The following is a 17,318-nucleotide window of genomic DNA, read 5'->3' as shown; positions in this document are numbered from 1 at the left end:
GCCTATTGTGGCTAGCCAATCACTCAGCTAGAGGGAGGTGGAACTTGGCGGTATTATTAAAGCATGTCAACACCCCTTGTTGTGGTTGAACGTCTTCAGACCGAATTATCAGGCAGAATTATCAACCCGTTGTTCCGCTCAAATTTCATGGCTTAAACTTCAGTGATTGTTTCCACACAAAATTTGTACAAAGACAGTTCTCTTCCTTGAAACGCTACTTTAAAAACCCCACCCTTTCTCCTCTTCCTCCTCCTCTTACACCACCTCCTCCCTCCTCCTCCTTCTCTCTCTCTCCTCCTGCTTTCTCCCCTCTGCCCCTTGCTTTCTACTGAACTGTAACTTCTAACAGCATCTGAACATGGCATTATCAAGCTCCAATGTGTTTGGTACATTTTTAAAAACATCACCATTACCATAAGGTTATATGGCTCCAGCGATGTAATGCAATATTCTCTGGTTTGTTTACTAATATTTGCAGTTTGTCCTTTCATTATGCCTTTCTTACATCTTACGGAAAACATGTGAAAAGTGCTGTTTCCCCATGTTTTTAATCAAAATAAGCTTGATACATGTAGATAGTGATCACAACTCAAGAATCATGTTTACTACACATCCCCGTCCCACCTGTTGGACTAGCTACGATGTGTTGAATTTAGCAACACTGACAGCATTCTCATCTTTCAACTGTCAGGACTGGGAGGCTGCATTCCAGTAACAGTGGGTCTGGGGTCATGGGAGCCAACACCAAAGGAGTGTATGTCAACAGGTGTTCCTAACAAGCAATTCTTGTGAAAAGGTTTAGTTTGATGCTCCCAACCTTCACCTTTAAGGATAACTTGGCCAATGTGTGGTATCGTTCCAAGCTTATGTTTGATCTAATAAGATAATATATTGGTTTATTGCTTCAAACCCTTAACAACCTTGTATAGCTTACTTAATTAAACTGATAAATAACGACACAGACAACAAGAGCTTGGCTAAAAGGTCACAGCTTTTATTTATAATTAATTCACCTAACCAGGGTGGCAAGAGACGCTTCAGACTCAGTTCCTGCTTTCTTTCACTCAAATACTCGGGGAACAACTGACACGTCCCCCCTCAAGACGCACTAATTATGTGAGGGTCCCACTTCCACTCTGGGTCAATCCGAGGCGCTTACGCACTAAAGGCGCACAGGTCCCCCCGCACGGAGAAGGACAAATTCACCAGGTTCAGTCGAGGGCAGGTGCCCCCACAAAGTTATCTTACGCCACATAAAGCCACTGACCTGCAGCGTACTCCCGCCATGCTGCGTCTCCCCTATTTGGGAAAGAAAAGGTTAGTGTGACACAGCAAAATTCATTAACGGGTGGGATGGTGGGTTTCAAATATCCATCACCAAAGAGGCTGTCATCAAGCAAATGAGCCAATATGTACTGATGAACTGACCACTCCTTCAAGCAATGTCATTGACTCTACCAAACCTCTGACCAGCCAGCACTATAAACTGCCCAGCTGTCATAAACAGCCATACAGCAAAAACACCAGTAATCTTACATATTATCATGCTTAATCAGCCTTCGCATACTATAATCATAAGGATGCAGTATAATAATCCACTACTAAATCATACTTACCTACTCTCACGGAAGGTCCCGGAGATTCACGGATCCCTGGAAGAGTAGGTGGATCTACCCCATTCCACCCACTTGCTAGTGAAGTGGGCAGGATTAGGAGAATAATGCCTGGAATCTCAGGTCTGTAGAGAAAGGATGGGGCCAATATGATGTATTTATATAAAAATTGCATGATTTTAGTACCACCCTTCTCCACAGACCCGCGATTTGCAGCATTTTGTCGCAACTGCGGCATGGCCTAATGACATGAAGAGCTTGGCCCCTGCATCTCCTCTCCGGATTTTCCTGTAGAGGAGAAATGAAAAGTCGGTAAGTATGTACTAAATCGAGACCATTAAAAAACTTATGTTCAAGAGATTAACAGCATTTTGTCCATATTTTGCTCATGTGATTTAAAAATTCAGAACAAAGGGGAATAATTATCAAAGGACAAAAATCCCTAAGGCTTGTGAAAATGGGTACTTGTCCTGCTGCAACTTTCATTTCTGCTACTAATATTTTCACTAAATTTAAAATGGCACCCGCATTCAGTGTGCAGTCCAGTATGCTTTTCACTGACTGTGGCTGGCGTTTTACATTTTCACCTGCAACCTGCCAGGAAGCAGCGGCTTACAAAAGCTGCTGCTTCATAAGAAAAGCCAGGGGCGTATCTATAATGGGTGCAGGGTGTGCTGGGCCCGCACCGCACACCCTGCACCCATACTTCCTAATACTTGCCACTCCAAAGTCCCACGTCAGCTGGAGAGGCGCTACACAGAATGCCTTGGAAAAGGTCGCAGCAGCCACTTTCCCGATGTTCTATGCAGTTGGGAAATCGCCGGGAAAATGGCTGCTGTGCCATTTTCCTGGTGTCCTGCGCATGCAGACTAGTCCCCGGAGTCTACTGAACCTATCAGTACGCTGTGGCCACCGGAGAGAGAGGAGGGGGCCCTGGATGGTGAGTGAACACGGGCCCCTTCCTCTCTAAATACGCCCCTGAATGAAAGCCCGATGTATTTGTAATTTTAGCTCAAGTGTATTAACAAAAGATTTAATTTAAGAACAGGTGAATGCTGTATTACCACTGTTTCCAATATTTCCTGCAAACAAGTACCAGGTCAAGATGACATTTTCATATCTTATCAATGGGGTCCAGCGCTAAATGGAGAGGCTTAGGGGTAAATTTACTAAGAATCGAGCCTGGGAGAATTTGCAAACTCGGGAGAGTTTGGGCATTTTTTCCCACTCTCAAATTTACTAATGTCAAACTCGGGAGAGAGATCTCCTTTGCTACGGGAAAATACTGGAGAGTTAGCAAACTCTCTTCAATTCACCATCGGCAAAACTCGAGAACCTTTTCACTGGTGAAGATAGGATTCTGGAGTTTACCAAGCAGAGAGTTTCTAAACTCTCATGAGATGGGAAAACTCTCCTGTAAAAACTATTGAAAAAAATACACCTGCCTGTGATCTGAGAGTTTGGCAGAAACATACACAGATCGCTGTGATCCATGTATGTTTCTGACTGTAAATATAGGAACAAAATTTAAATACCAGAAAAATAATGACATGGGGTCCTCTCCAAAAGCCTAACCAGCCCCAGGCTTGCCAGCTTGTCCTGGTTTCTAAAATTATGGGGAACAATATGTGTAGGGTTCCACCGTAATTTAGAAACCAACATCAGGCTGCAGGGCCAGTCCTGGTTTTAAATACAGGGGGGAAAAATTTGCGTAGGGTCCCCCCTATATTTTAAACCAGCACCAGACCCAAAACGGCCGGGCTGTAATGCCACAGAATGGAGACCCTTTCACTGGGGCTCCGGGACCAAAGCATTATCAGCCCAAGCCGGACAGGCCAAGCCGAGGATCTCAGGGGAGGTGGCGACCCCCCAAAAAAGGGGTCCTCTCTTTCCCTTAAACCCAGGCTTGATCTGAAGCCCGGGGCTCTTCCCCGCATTGGGTACGGGGGTAATAAAGTGGGGAAATATAAGTAAACTATTGTATTTTACAGTGGGACTACAGGTGCCAGCATGCCTGCCATTTGGCACTTGTGGAACTACAAGTGCCAGCAGACGGGCGGCACCTGTACCCCCACTGTATAATAAATAGTTAAAGAAGATAAAACACACACACCGTGCCAAGTATAACTTTATTACATACATCTACCCATTCACACATACTTATCTATCTGTCCTCTTCTCCAGTAGAATCTTTGCTGCTTGCTCGGGAGAGTTTTGCAGAGAGAAGACACTGCAATCTCGGGTGAGTAATCTGCACATCCTGCTACTTGGGGGAGAAATATCCTGCAAAACCTGCTACTCGGGGGAGAAATATCCTGCAAACCCTGCTACTCGGGAGAGAAATCTCGTTCTGCTTCACCATCGGCCATCTCACTCTCAGCTAAACTCACTTCTTTGTAAATTTGCGAGTTTCAGGAGCTTCAAATCACCCGAGTTTAGGTGAAGCTAATAGAGTTGAAAAAAAAGCAAACTCTCCCAGATTCGATTCTTAGTAAATTTATCCCTAATTGTTTAAACTCCATTTGCTGCTATATAAAGAAAAATTGGCATTGTTGAAGAGGGGGCTTCCTCGGGGCTCACATACTAAACCAATCATGGTCAGTAGCGGTGGTACATCTTTATGGATCAGTGTGATATGCAGTGATACATAATTATAGTTACCTCAGCCACTTAGCGACCAATTGCACAGAAATCCAGAGCTCACTGATATACGTTACTATTTAAAGCATGTACAGTATGTTACAGTGCAATCTCCATGGTAACTGATATACAACTATGCTTTATCATTTCAACTTTTTGTCTTATGGCAGTAGCTTTCCAAATATTTGCTGGAAGCTGTAGAGCCTTTTTGTTGTTCATGATGGATGTGAAAACAATCAAGGCCTGCTGTTTTGTGAAGCATTGGATCTGGTGCCAGTGGTGTGTGGGCATGTTCAGTGCGGCAAATGCCATAGAGGGCATAGATCACGTCTCCCACCCAGAAGTGTAGCTAGGAGCCATGGTGCCCGGAGCAGGGGCCCCCCTGTGTTCAGCGCCCCCCACACCTGTACTGAATTGGGGGAGGGCCAACATGTGGACGCACGTGACCATAAGAAAGGAAAAAAAATGCTAAATTACAACAGAGCCTGACGAAGTCCCCAGGACGAAACGTGTCGGGAGTGACCAGACCTTGCCTCTTGAATTTATTAAATAATCTACCTCTACTTTCTCCACTCAGATAAGCTGCTATTTATTTAATTATTACCTATTTTTTATGAAAGGAATGTTTCCTTTTTAAGTGGCATGTAATACTTTTTAATTGGATCCCTCCTCTTTTTAATTCTGGCATTAAGAGAGTTGTTTTTACAATTATCTGTATCTGTAACTCTGTGTACCCCGTTTTCTCTACTCCCAGTCCCTCCCCCTCCCCCATTTTATATAATCTATCTATACACATACATGCACTTGCACTTTATGTCTATGAATTTTATTATGGGTTTATATATTGAATAAAGTATATGTTTTGTGTTGTACCCATATCACCAGTACACTTTAGCAACATAGTCGCTCTATAGCCAATCTATTTTATATATATATATATATAGAGAGAGAGAGAGAGAGAGAGAGAGAGAGAGAGAGAGAGAACCAAAATAAAGCAGCACTCAGGAGACTTGAACATATGTAAAAAAGACATGAAAACTTTATACTCTAATCATCAATGTTTCGGGGATGTGCTCCCCTTCTTCTGGACAGTAACAAACATGTGCATAGTGAACAGACAAAAGATATAGGCAAGGCCACCAAGCGCTGATAACTACAATGCTTCTCTTTTGTGGAAGAGAAAAATTGAGAAAAATATATAACCAGTAGACAAGAAATATTTATATATAAAGTCACTGTTCCAGAAAGAATGGGATCTTTTATGTTCAGAGTATTTCTCACCTTAAATAGGTGAAACGTGTGCACGTAAAGGTACAGTATCTTTCAAAATTCTCAGTTGTTTCTCAGGTTACACTTTATCCCATGCTATAGGGTCTCTGGATTCACATCAGGATAAGGGAATACCTCCAAAAAAGCAATCACAGACAAGAATGGCCTCTCATCATGTAAATAGTTTTGCAATTTATTACCACAAACAAAATATCATGTTAAAAAGCAGATAAGCATAGAAAAAGTTCCCTTCAGGGAATGTCCGCGTACCAGAGAGGGCCTAAAAAGTAGGCACTATAAACAGCTAAAGAGAGTAGTTGTTATACCCGGGTATGTCACCTCCGGCTGTCAGATAGTGGTTATCCCCTTCAGCTCCAAAAAGGCAGCGTTCCTCTCCACACCAACGTGCTTTGGAAAAGTCTTCCTTTTTCAAGATGAAAAGCATGGGATAAAGTGTAACCTGACAAACGAATGAGAATTTTGAAAGATACCTTTACGTGCACATGTTTCATCTATTTTTCTCCATTTTTCTCTTCCACAATAGAGAAACATTGTACTTCATTAGCGTTTGGTGGCCTTCCCTATATCTTTTGTCTGTACATTGTTATAAGGTGTGGTGTCCCTTTGGGTTGGACCCTAGCAGCTGAGACGGAAAGCGCAAGTTACACAACATATCTTTTTTTGATATCATGTGCATAGTGAAGAAAGCATATTTATACACTTACCCATAAGAATTCACCCATCAGCGTTGTCCACGGCCCCGACGCCTGCGGCGTCCGTCTAGGCACTTCCAGGAGCGTATGTCACATCCAGCCAGAGTGACGCAATGGGCCCTGGCGTCGTGACCATGGAAACCCTGTATACACAACAACATACATGTTAAATTTAACAAAACATAAACAACCAATGCATAAACATAAAGTGATATGATAAAAAAAAGTGTTAAAAAACTTTTAATATACAGAATATTACTGTAATAAAGTGCTTATTAAGATATGGAATATCACTGTAATAAAGTGCTACTGATGTAGTATCCAACCTGTGCAAAAGATACCCAAACAATCTGTTATAAAATATAAATATATATAAGAAAAAATAAATGAACCAACCAACTAAAAATCATATTTATATATCTGTGTAATAAAATATCAGAAAAAATATATTAAAAAATGAAATGAAATTTATAATAGTGTATAAAACATATCAGGACTCAGCCAAAAAATTACTCCTAAGCTGCCAAAAAGGAAGTAGGGAAGGATGATAATCATATAATAAATATCTAAACCGACTCAAGTTGTACAGCATGAATAATCAACCCCCTCTACTATGAGAAGGATCCCATCTTTCCCTTTACACATTACCTGCCTTAAATTGTTGAATAAACAAAACCAAGATAAAAAACAATGGACAAAAAAAGAGGAAATCATGTATAGTGTAAACCTATATGATCTTATTTAAAATGATAATAGAAAAATATCCGCACAGACTAATTATTATAATTGTCCTTCCCAGATCATAAATTAGATATCTGACATCCTTATCTTTATATTTATTGGGAGGTGCTCCCAGGAATAAAACATCACAATAGATAAGCAGAAGAAGAGCAAAGTATTCCTATAACGGGGCACGCACGGACTATTCTAACTGAAAGAACAGTAATAAATGACCCATCAAGAAAAATTATATGAATAAATTAAAATATAACTTTTATTGATACTTATAAAATATATAGGCGAAAATATAATATATATATATATAAAATTATGTGTTGTTTACCACTAAACCTAAATGTGTCAAAATGATTGACCTTAATTTGCACACATGTCACTATCCCTTATTATATAGGGGTCGATCTACACCCTATCCACTATGATACTGAATTGTATCGGTATGGTATACATAGAACATCATAACAATCAATCAAGTGTGAACCACCCTATAGTTCGTGGTACCTTGGTCTCATTTAGACTAAGTGATTAGATATATGTACCATGTCACTGTATACATGTCATATGTTATTCATCTGGATACAGATTGCCACTAAGCAGTATCAAGATTGAGCTTGATGGATTATCCACATTATTGCAAGATTAAGTATTGGGATGTATATTGAACTAGTTAACAATGTTACAATTAACAGTCTGACCCCAAATAACGCTCAGAGTGACTATTAAAGCTATAATTATAGCTAGTTTGCAATGTCACAAATGATGTTCTGATGCCACATAGCACTCAGAGTAAATAATAAAGCTGTGTAAGTTATTAGCAAACAATGTAAATGTTATAACTGTATATGTATCTCGCTGACAATGTTACTGTTATCACTCTAACGCTGAACAGCGCTTAGAGTGTATAATAACACATTTGATTGTGAAATCGCCTATTCTTAATAAGAGACATAACAGTATCTCTCATATTTTAACACATGCAGTAGTTATCAAATATCAAATCCCTTTCAGGTTATTAAATCACCTAAATAGTTACTTCATAGGCAGTGTAACTCTGCCCAACCAATTCCTTTATTATCAAGGGATATTCTCTCCCATTCCACTGCCCTTATATTCAATTATGACTTCCTTATTAGTCTCTGCTGCTAATATTCACAGCCTTATTCTGCCAGGTTCACTATCTCTTTAATAAGCAATCACCTCTGTCAACTATACTAATAAATCTTATCCGTGATTCACATTTTTAATCTGATGTTCACACAAATTTATCACTTTAAGTAGATTAGTGTAGGGACAGCTGTATTGCTGAATAGTATTAAGCGTTTGCCATCTCTTAGGTAATTAATAAGTCCCATACATAATTACCACGTCTACTCTTATAGGCAGTATAATTCTGCCCAAACTATACACTATCCTGATGAGAATAATCTCTTTTATGTAATTCGTTCTATGTAGTGAAGTGTGATCACCCTGCTAACCTCCACTGTTATAACCGCCGGAGTTGCTCTGCTGGGACCGGCATTCCTCTATTATGCAATCACTCATTTAGCTATGCGCCTCGCAGTTAGCACAACACATCGGCGGTTAATGTCACAGTTAATTTCACAGAGGTTCTGTTTGCGTTTAACGAGGAAACATACACATTGATTTAAAATTAACAGAGCACGCTATGCATCGCGTGTCTGTACATTCCTAACGCGCGTTTCGCCCATCGGCTTAGTCATAGGAGCAACCTGTTCTCAGGGCTGCCTGGGGCTATATCCTGATCTCCCCCCAATCACCATAGAGTTCTCTGATTGACATCCCTTGTAACCAATGGGTACCTCCTATAAGTATTCTCCTCAGTTATTTAGTACTTAATATCAAACTTAAGATATAAACAAAGTATTGTAATGTAAATATACTGTCTGGTTGTATCTTAATTTAATTGGGATGCAAACACTCAATTTGATATGTAGATAAATTAACTGGATCAAGTAACTATAATATAATCACTTATATTAATAATTAATAATAAATAGATGGCAATAATATCTAAAACCACCAGTACATAAATTCATTTATAAAATCATTATCTTAATTCTAAATCCAAATTGAAACTAATTATTATTTCTACATCTTATATTAATAAAAAATAATAATGAATAGATGGCAATAATATCTAAATCCACCAGTACATAAATTAATTTATAAAATCATTATCTTAATTCTAAATCCAAATTGAAACTAATAAGGTGCTAATTATTATTTCTACATCTTGTGAGCAAGATGTAATAAGTTATGGACCTATCCATAAATAAAATTGATAAAATCTAATATAATATATTATATAGTGTGATTAATTTGTGTGACATAAAAAATCAAAAAAAGTGAAATAAATGTGAAATAAATTATTAATCCCAAAACTAGACTATAAATTCTCCAAGCATCTATGCCCAGTACCATATATATAGTGTCATATAAATAATTATATAAATAATTATATAACATAAAAGACATAAAAAACCTCAAAAATGTATTACCCTCAAGTGAGACAAAATTAATAATCCAAAATCAAAGTTATTATCTATATACTACCAAAATATTTATTATATATAAAAATATTGCCATAAACTTAAACATAATAAATAAATAAATAGAAATACATCCAGATCCATTATAGGTTTTCAAAGAGTGTTATGCTGTTTGTTGATTTTATTTAAGGAACACCCCATAATTGATATTATCATTTAAACCTATTGGTTGCAGTCCTCCTAGTAGAAAAATCCAGTGGCTTTCTCTTTTTAGCAATTCTTGTATGATGTCCCCACCTCTTATTCCAAGATGTACTCGCTCCACACCGAATACATTCATGTATCTTGGATCACTTTGATGTCGATCATAGAAGTGTTTTGCTACTGTAGTTAGTTGTTTAAACTTCGCTAGATCTGAACCAGAGTTCCTAATATTTCCTGCATGTTCGAGTACCCTCTGTTTCAGGGGTCTTGATGTCATACCTACGTATCGTTTCTCACATGGACATGTGATACAGTAGATTACCCCAACGGTGTTACAATTTATATAGTCTCGTATTTTATGCATTCTGTTATATTTATCCTTAAACTCTGTTGTTCGTTTCATGTAGTTGCAGGATTTGCAACCCCCACACTGAAAAGATCCTTCAGCCACTGCTCTCCTCTCTCTTCTACTACTGAAATGGCTCCTAACCAATTTATCTTTTAAGTTGGCTGATCGTCTCCAACTTATTGAGGCTTTAGGTCGCAGGGCATGAGCAAGATCATCATCCAACCTGAGTATTGACCAATGTTTCTGTATTATCTGTTGGATGTGTTGCCACTCCATACAGAAATCTCCCACAAACCGAATAACTTCTGGTTCATTCTTTTAAACCCGGTTAGAGTACAGTAAAGAATTTCTATCCTGCTGAGTGGCCTCATATCTTGCTTTCTTAATAGCCCTGTTACTGTATCCCCTCTTAAGTAAACGCAATCGCAATTCCTCAGATCTGATAGCAAATGATTGGGGGTCCGAACAGTTCCTCCTCAGACGTAAAAATTCTCCTTTTGGTATACCTTTAAGGACCGGTGGAAAGTGTGCACTAGTGTTATGTAGCACACTGTTTGTCGCTGTTGGTTTCCTGTATAGATCTGTCACAATTTTTCCATCTTCCATCCTACGTATTTTAAGATCCAAGAAATTCACCTCTACCTCACTCACTTCATAGGTGAGTTTAAGATTCAAGTTGTTCTCATTTAAAAGGCTAATGAATGTTCTAAATTTCTCTTGAGGACCATCCCACACTATGAGGAGATCATCGATGTATCTCATCCAAATTAATATATGGTTTGTGTATTCCTCATGAACATCGGTAAAAACAATCGTCTCCTCCCACCAACCTAAATAGATATTCGCATAGGTGGGGGCACAGGCCGCCCCCATAGCTGTTCCTCTGACCTGTATATAAAACCGATCATCAAATACAAAGAAATTTTTTGTCAATACAAAAATTAATAATTTAATCAAGAAGGCACCAAAATCTGTTCTTTCCTCTTTATCAAGAAAGTATTTTACTGATTCAACCCCTCTATCATGTGATATACTGGTATACAGTGACTCAACGTCACATGTAGCCATCAAGACCCCTTCCTCTATATGGACTTCATCTAATTTCCTCAGTACATCCATTGTGTCTTTAGTATATGATGGTAAATCTATCACATATTTTCTAAGGTGAGTGTCTAGGAATTTACTGGCCTGTTCCGTAAGACTCTTAATCCCCGACACTATAGGGCGGCCCGGTGGTTTACTTTCATTTTTGTGTATTTTAGGCAACATATAAAATGTCGCCACCACTGGGTCTTCAACTTTCAAGAATTGGTATTCAGTCTTGATTATCACCCCTTCTTGATATGCCTGTTCAATAATATCATTGTATTGTCTCTTAAAATTCTCAAGTGGGTTAAACATTAGGTTTTTATAGCATGTATTGTCGTTTAGTTGTTTTCTTGCTTCTATTATATATTGATCCTTAGCACACAATACATTTCCCCCTTTGTCAGAGGGTTTCACCACTATGTCTTCCCATTTTTGAATCTCAAAAAGGGCTTGTTGCTCTTCCCTTGTCATGTTGGTAATAAAAGGATGATATTGGTTTTTGTCCTCATACAATTTATCTAGGTCCCTTGATACTAGGTTGATAAATGTGCCCACCTCTGGACACACAGTTGGTTGTGGGAAAAATGTCCCCTTCCTTTTACATATGGATCTTGATGTATGTTCTGAAATTCCGGTTTCATCCGCAAGATTATGTAATATAGATAAAGCTTCATTCTCTTCATGTGACCAATCCATGTTCGAAATTCCTGTCAATTCATTGACATCAGTTTGAGATTGATTCCTTATGTTTGATGAAGTAGTGGAATAAAATTTAGTAAGGAGAAGTCTCCTACCAAATAAATGAAGATCTCTTTCCCATTTCCATCTATCAAAATGGACCTCTGGGGAAAAGGTCAAACCTCTGCTTAGAACATCCAAATGTACATCACTCAAAATCCTACTGGACAAGTTAATGATTTTAAGCCTGTCATCATTATTCCCCACCAATTTTATTTTCTCCTCTGCGTACGTCTCTGGTACCTGGGAGTGTCCTGAACATCCCATCTGCCTTGATTTCAGATGTTTCTTACCCCGCCTAACCTTCCTTTTGGGGGTCTTTGGTCCAGTCCTGTATCTTGGGCTAGATCTAAAAAATCTTTAGAAGAGTGAGAAGGTAAATTGTCTCTTAAATTGAACGAATGTTCAGACTCTTCCGTCCCTGAAGAATCTTGATCAGTAGATACATAGCCTTGCAAAGGTTTCCTCTTTAGATCCCTCGTCCTCTTATCAGCCATGAAACGCCATTTAAAAACTTGTTTTTGGGCGTAGTCTCTCTTGTCCCGGGCAAACTTATGTCTTTTTCGATCTATAATTAAAGATTCATATTCTGCCAGTTCTTTCTTATATTTCTCAAAGGTACGCTGGAATGTGATATTCTGTTCATGAATCTTTAAATTGTTAGTCAGTTGTTCTATCTCGTTTGTATGTGTATCCAACATCAAATTATCGTGTTTGATCAGTATTAACATAAGATCCTGGGCACATTTTTTCAAAACTTCTTCCCATTCCACTTTTAAATTATCAGTCGCCAATTCAAATGTGGGGAATACCTTAGGTCTAAGACCACGGGGACTAATCCTTTGTTTTATATAATTCTCAAACATAGTCATCTCCCACCATGTTCTTGTCTGCTTAAAAAGGCTTTTCTTTAATTGGATAAGTTCTTCATGCCAGTCATAGCTGTGTTCCACATCCACATCTATATTATCAGGAAAAATGGTACTTAGTTCACTATTCCACCGCTCTCTCCTGTTTTCCAATTCGGCTGATAAGCTGAAGGTAGCCATAATATTATCAGAAACAAATGGGTCACTAAATGTTTAAAAATTAATATAATATTTCTACTAGTCGTGCAGGATATTCAAGAAATCTGAGAAAAGATCTCAGCAAAACAGTATAAATGGTAATAGAAAAATATCCGCACAGACTAATTATTATAATTGTCCTTCCCAGATCATAAATTAGATATCTGACATCCTTATCTTTATATTTATTGGGAGGTGCTCCCAGGAATAAAACATCACAATAGATAAGCAGAAGAAGAGCAAAGTATTCCTATAACGGGGCACACACGGACTATTCTAACTGAAAGAACAGTAATAAATGACCCATCAAGAAAAATTATATGAAAAAATTAAAATATAACTTTTATTGATAATTATAAAATATATAGGCGAAAATATAATATATATATATATAAAATTATGTGTTGTTTACCACTAAACCTAAATGTGTCAAAATGATTGACCTTAATTTGCACACATGTCACTATCCCTTATTATATAGGGGTCGATCTACACCCTATCCACTATGATACTGAATTGTATCGGTATGGTATACATAGAACATCATAACAATCAATCAAGTGTGAACCACCCTATAGTTCGTGGTACCTTGGTCTCATTTAGACTAAGTGAATAGATATATGTACCATGTCACTGTATACATGTCATATGTTATTCATCTGGATACAGATTGCCACTAAGCAGCATCAAGATTGAGCTTGATGGATTATCCACATTATTGCAAGATTAAGTATTGGGATGTATATTGAACTAGTTAACAATGTTACAATTAACAGTCTGACCCCAAATAACGCTCAGAGTGACTATTAAAGCTATAATTATAGCTAGTTTGCAATGTCACAAATGATGTTCTGATGCCACATAGCACTCAGAGTAAATAATAAAGCTGTGTAAGTTATTAGCAAACAATGTAAATGTTATAACTGTATATGTATCTCGCTGACAATGTTACTGTTATCACTCTAACGCTGAACAGCGCTTAGTGTGTATAATAACACATTTGATTGTGAAATCCCCTATTCTTAATAAGAGACATAACAGTATCTCTCATATTTTAACACATGCAGTAGTTATCAAATATCAAATCCCTTTCAGGTTATTAAATCACCTAAATAGTTACTTCATAGGCAGTGTAACTCTGCCCAACCAATTCCTTTATTATCAAGGGATATTCTCTCCCATTCCACTGCCCTTATATTCAATTATGACTTCCTTATTAGTCTCTGCTGCTAATATTCACAGCCTTATTCTGCCAGGTTCACTATCTCTTTAATAAGCAATCACCTCTGTCAACTATACTAATAAATCTTATCCGTGATTCACATTTTTAATCTGATGTTCACACAAATTTATCACTTTAAGTAGATTAGTGTAGGGACAGCTGTATTGCTGAATAGTATTAAGCGTTTGCCATCTCTTAGGTAATTAATAAGTCCCATACATAATTACCACGTCTACTCTTATAGGCAGTATAATTCTGCCCAAACTATACACTATCCTGATGAGAATAATCTCTCTTATGTAATTCGTTCTATGTAGTGAAGTGTGATCACCCTGCTAACCTCCACTGTTATAACCGCCGGAGTTGCTCTACTGGGACCGGCATTCCTCTATTATGCAATCACTCATTTAGCTATGCGCCTCGCAGTTAGCACAACACATCGGCGGTTAATGTCACAGTTAATTTCACAGAGGTTCTGTTTGCGTTTAACGAGGAAACATACACATTGATTTAAAATTAACAGAGCACGCTATGCATCGCGTGTCTGTACATTCCTAACGCGCGTTTCGCCCATCGGCTTAGTCATAGGAGCAACCCGTTCTCAGGGCTGCCTGGGGCTATATCCTGATCTCCCCCCAATCACCATAGAGTTCTCTGATTGACATCCCTTGTAACCAATGGGTACCTCCTATAAGTATTCTCCTCAGTTATTTAGTACTTAATATCAAACTTAAGATATAAACAAAGTATTGTAATGTAAATATACTGTCTGGTTGTATCTTAATTTAATTGGGATGCAAACACTCAATTTGATATGTAGATAAATTAACTGGATCAAGTAACTATAATATAATCACTTATATTAATAATTAATAATAAATAGATGGCAATAATATCTAAAACCACCAGTACATAAATTCATTTATAAAATCATTATCTTAATTCTAAATCCAAATTGAAACTAATTATTATTTCTACATCTTATATTAATAAAAAATAATAATGAATAGATGGCAATAATATCTAAATCCACCAGTACATAAATTAATTTATAAAATCATTATCTTAATTCTAAATCCAAATTGAAACTAATAAGGTGCTAATTATTATTTCTACATCTTGTGAGCAAGATGTAATAAGTTATGGACCTATCCATAAATAAAATTGATAAAATCTAATATAATATATTATATAGTGTGATTAATTTGTGTGACATAAAAAATCAAAAAAAGTGAAATAAATGTGAAATAAATTATTAATCCCAAAACTAGACTATAAATTCTCCAAGCATCTATGCCCAGTACCATATATATAGTGTCATATAAATAATTATATAAATAATTATATAACATAAAAGACATAAAAAACCTCAAAAATGTATTACCCTCAAGTGAGACAAAATTAATAATCCAAAATCAAAGTTATTATCTATATACTACCAAAATATTTATTATATATAAAAATATTGCCATAAACTTAAACATAATAAATAAATAAATAGAAATACATCCAGATCCATTATAGGTTTTCAAAGAGTGTTATGCTGTTTGTTGATTTTATTTAAGGAACACCCCATAATTGATATTATCATTTAAACCTATTGGTTGCAGTCCTCCTAGTAGAAAAATCCAGTGGCTTTCTCTTTTTAGCAATTCTTGTATGATGTCCCCACCTCTTATTCCAAGATGTACTCGCTCCACACCGAATACATTCATGTATCTTGGATCACTTTGATGTCGATCATAGAAGTGTTTTGCTACTGTAGTTAGTTGTTTAAACTTCGCTAGATCTGAACCAGAGTTCCTAATATTTCCTGCATGTTCGAGTACCCTCTGTTTCAGGGGTCTTGATGTCATACCTACGTATCGTTTCTCACATGGACATGTGATACAGTAGATTACCCCAACGGTGTTACAATTTATATAGTCTCGTATTTTATGCATTCTGTTATATTTATCCTTAAACTCTGTTGTTTGTTTCATGTAGTTGCAGGATTTGCAACCCCCACACTGAAAAGATCCTTCAGTCACTGCTCTCCTCTCTCTTCTACTACTGAAATGGCTCCTAACCAATTTATCTTTTAAGTTGGCTGATCGTCTCCAACTTATTGAGGCTTTAGGTCGCAGGGCATGAGCAAGATCATCATCCAACCTGAGTATTGACCAATGTTTCTGTATTATCTGTTGGATGTGTTGCCACTCCATACAGAAATCTCCCACAAACCGAATAACTTCTGGTTCATTCTTTTGAACCCGGTTAGAGTACAGTAAAGAATTTCTATCCTGCTGAGTGGCCTCATATCTTGCTTTCTTAATAGCCCTGTTACTGTATCCCCTCTTAAGTAAACGCAATCGCAATTCCTCAGATCTGATAGCGAATGATTGGGGGTCCGAAAAGTTCCTCCGCAGACGTAAAAATTCTCCTTTTGGTATACCTTTAAGGACCGGTGGAAAGTGTGCACTAGTGTTATGTAGCACACTGTTTGTCGCTGTTGGTTTCCTGTATAGATCTGTCACAATTTTTCCATCTTCCATCCTACGTATTTTAAGATCCAAGAAATTCACCTCTACCTCACTCACTTCATAGGTGAGTTTAAGATTCAAGTTGTTCTCATTTAAAAGGCTAATGAATGTTCTAAATTTCTCTTGAGGACCATCCCACACTATGAGGAGATCATCGATGTATCTCATCCAAATTAATATATAATTGATATTAAGTACTAAATAACTGAGGAGAATACTTATAGGAGGTACCCATTGGTTACAAGGGATGTCAATCAGAGAACTCTATGGTGATTGGGGGGAGATCAGGATATAGCCCCAGGCAGCCCTGAGAACGGGTTGCTCCTATGACTAAGCCGATGGGCGAGACGCGCGTTAGGAATGTACAGACACGCGATGCATAGCGTGCTCTGTTAATTTTAAATCAATGTGTATGTTTCCTCATTAAACACAAACAGAACCTCTGTGAAATTAACTGTGACATTAACCGCCGATGTGTTGTGCTAACTGCGAGGCGCATAGCTAAATGAGTGATTGCATAATAGAGGAATGCCGGTCCCAGCAGAGCAACTCCGGCGGTTATAACAGTGGAGGTTAGCAGGGTGATCACACTTCACTACATAGAACGAATTACATAAGAGAGATTATTCTCATCAGGATAGTGT

The sequence above is a fragment of the Taudactylus pleione genome, unplaced genomic scaffold (genome assembly GCF_031769625.1).
Source record: "Taudactylus pleione unplaced genomic scaffold, aTauple2 ptg000069l, whole genome shotgun sequence".
NCBI classification, from domain to species: Eukaryota; Metazoa; Chordata; class Amphibia; order Anura; family Myobatrachidae; genus Taudactylus; species Taudactylus pleione.
Note: the sequence above shows the minus strand (reverse complement) of the source record.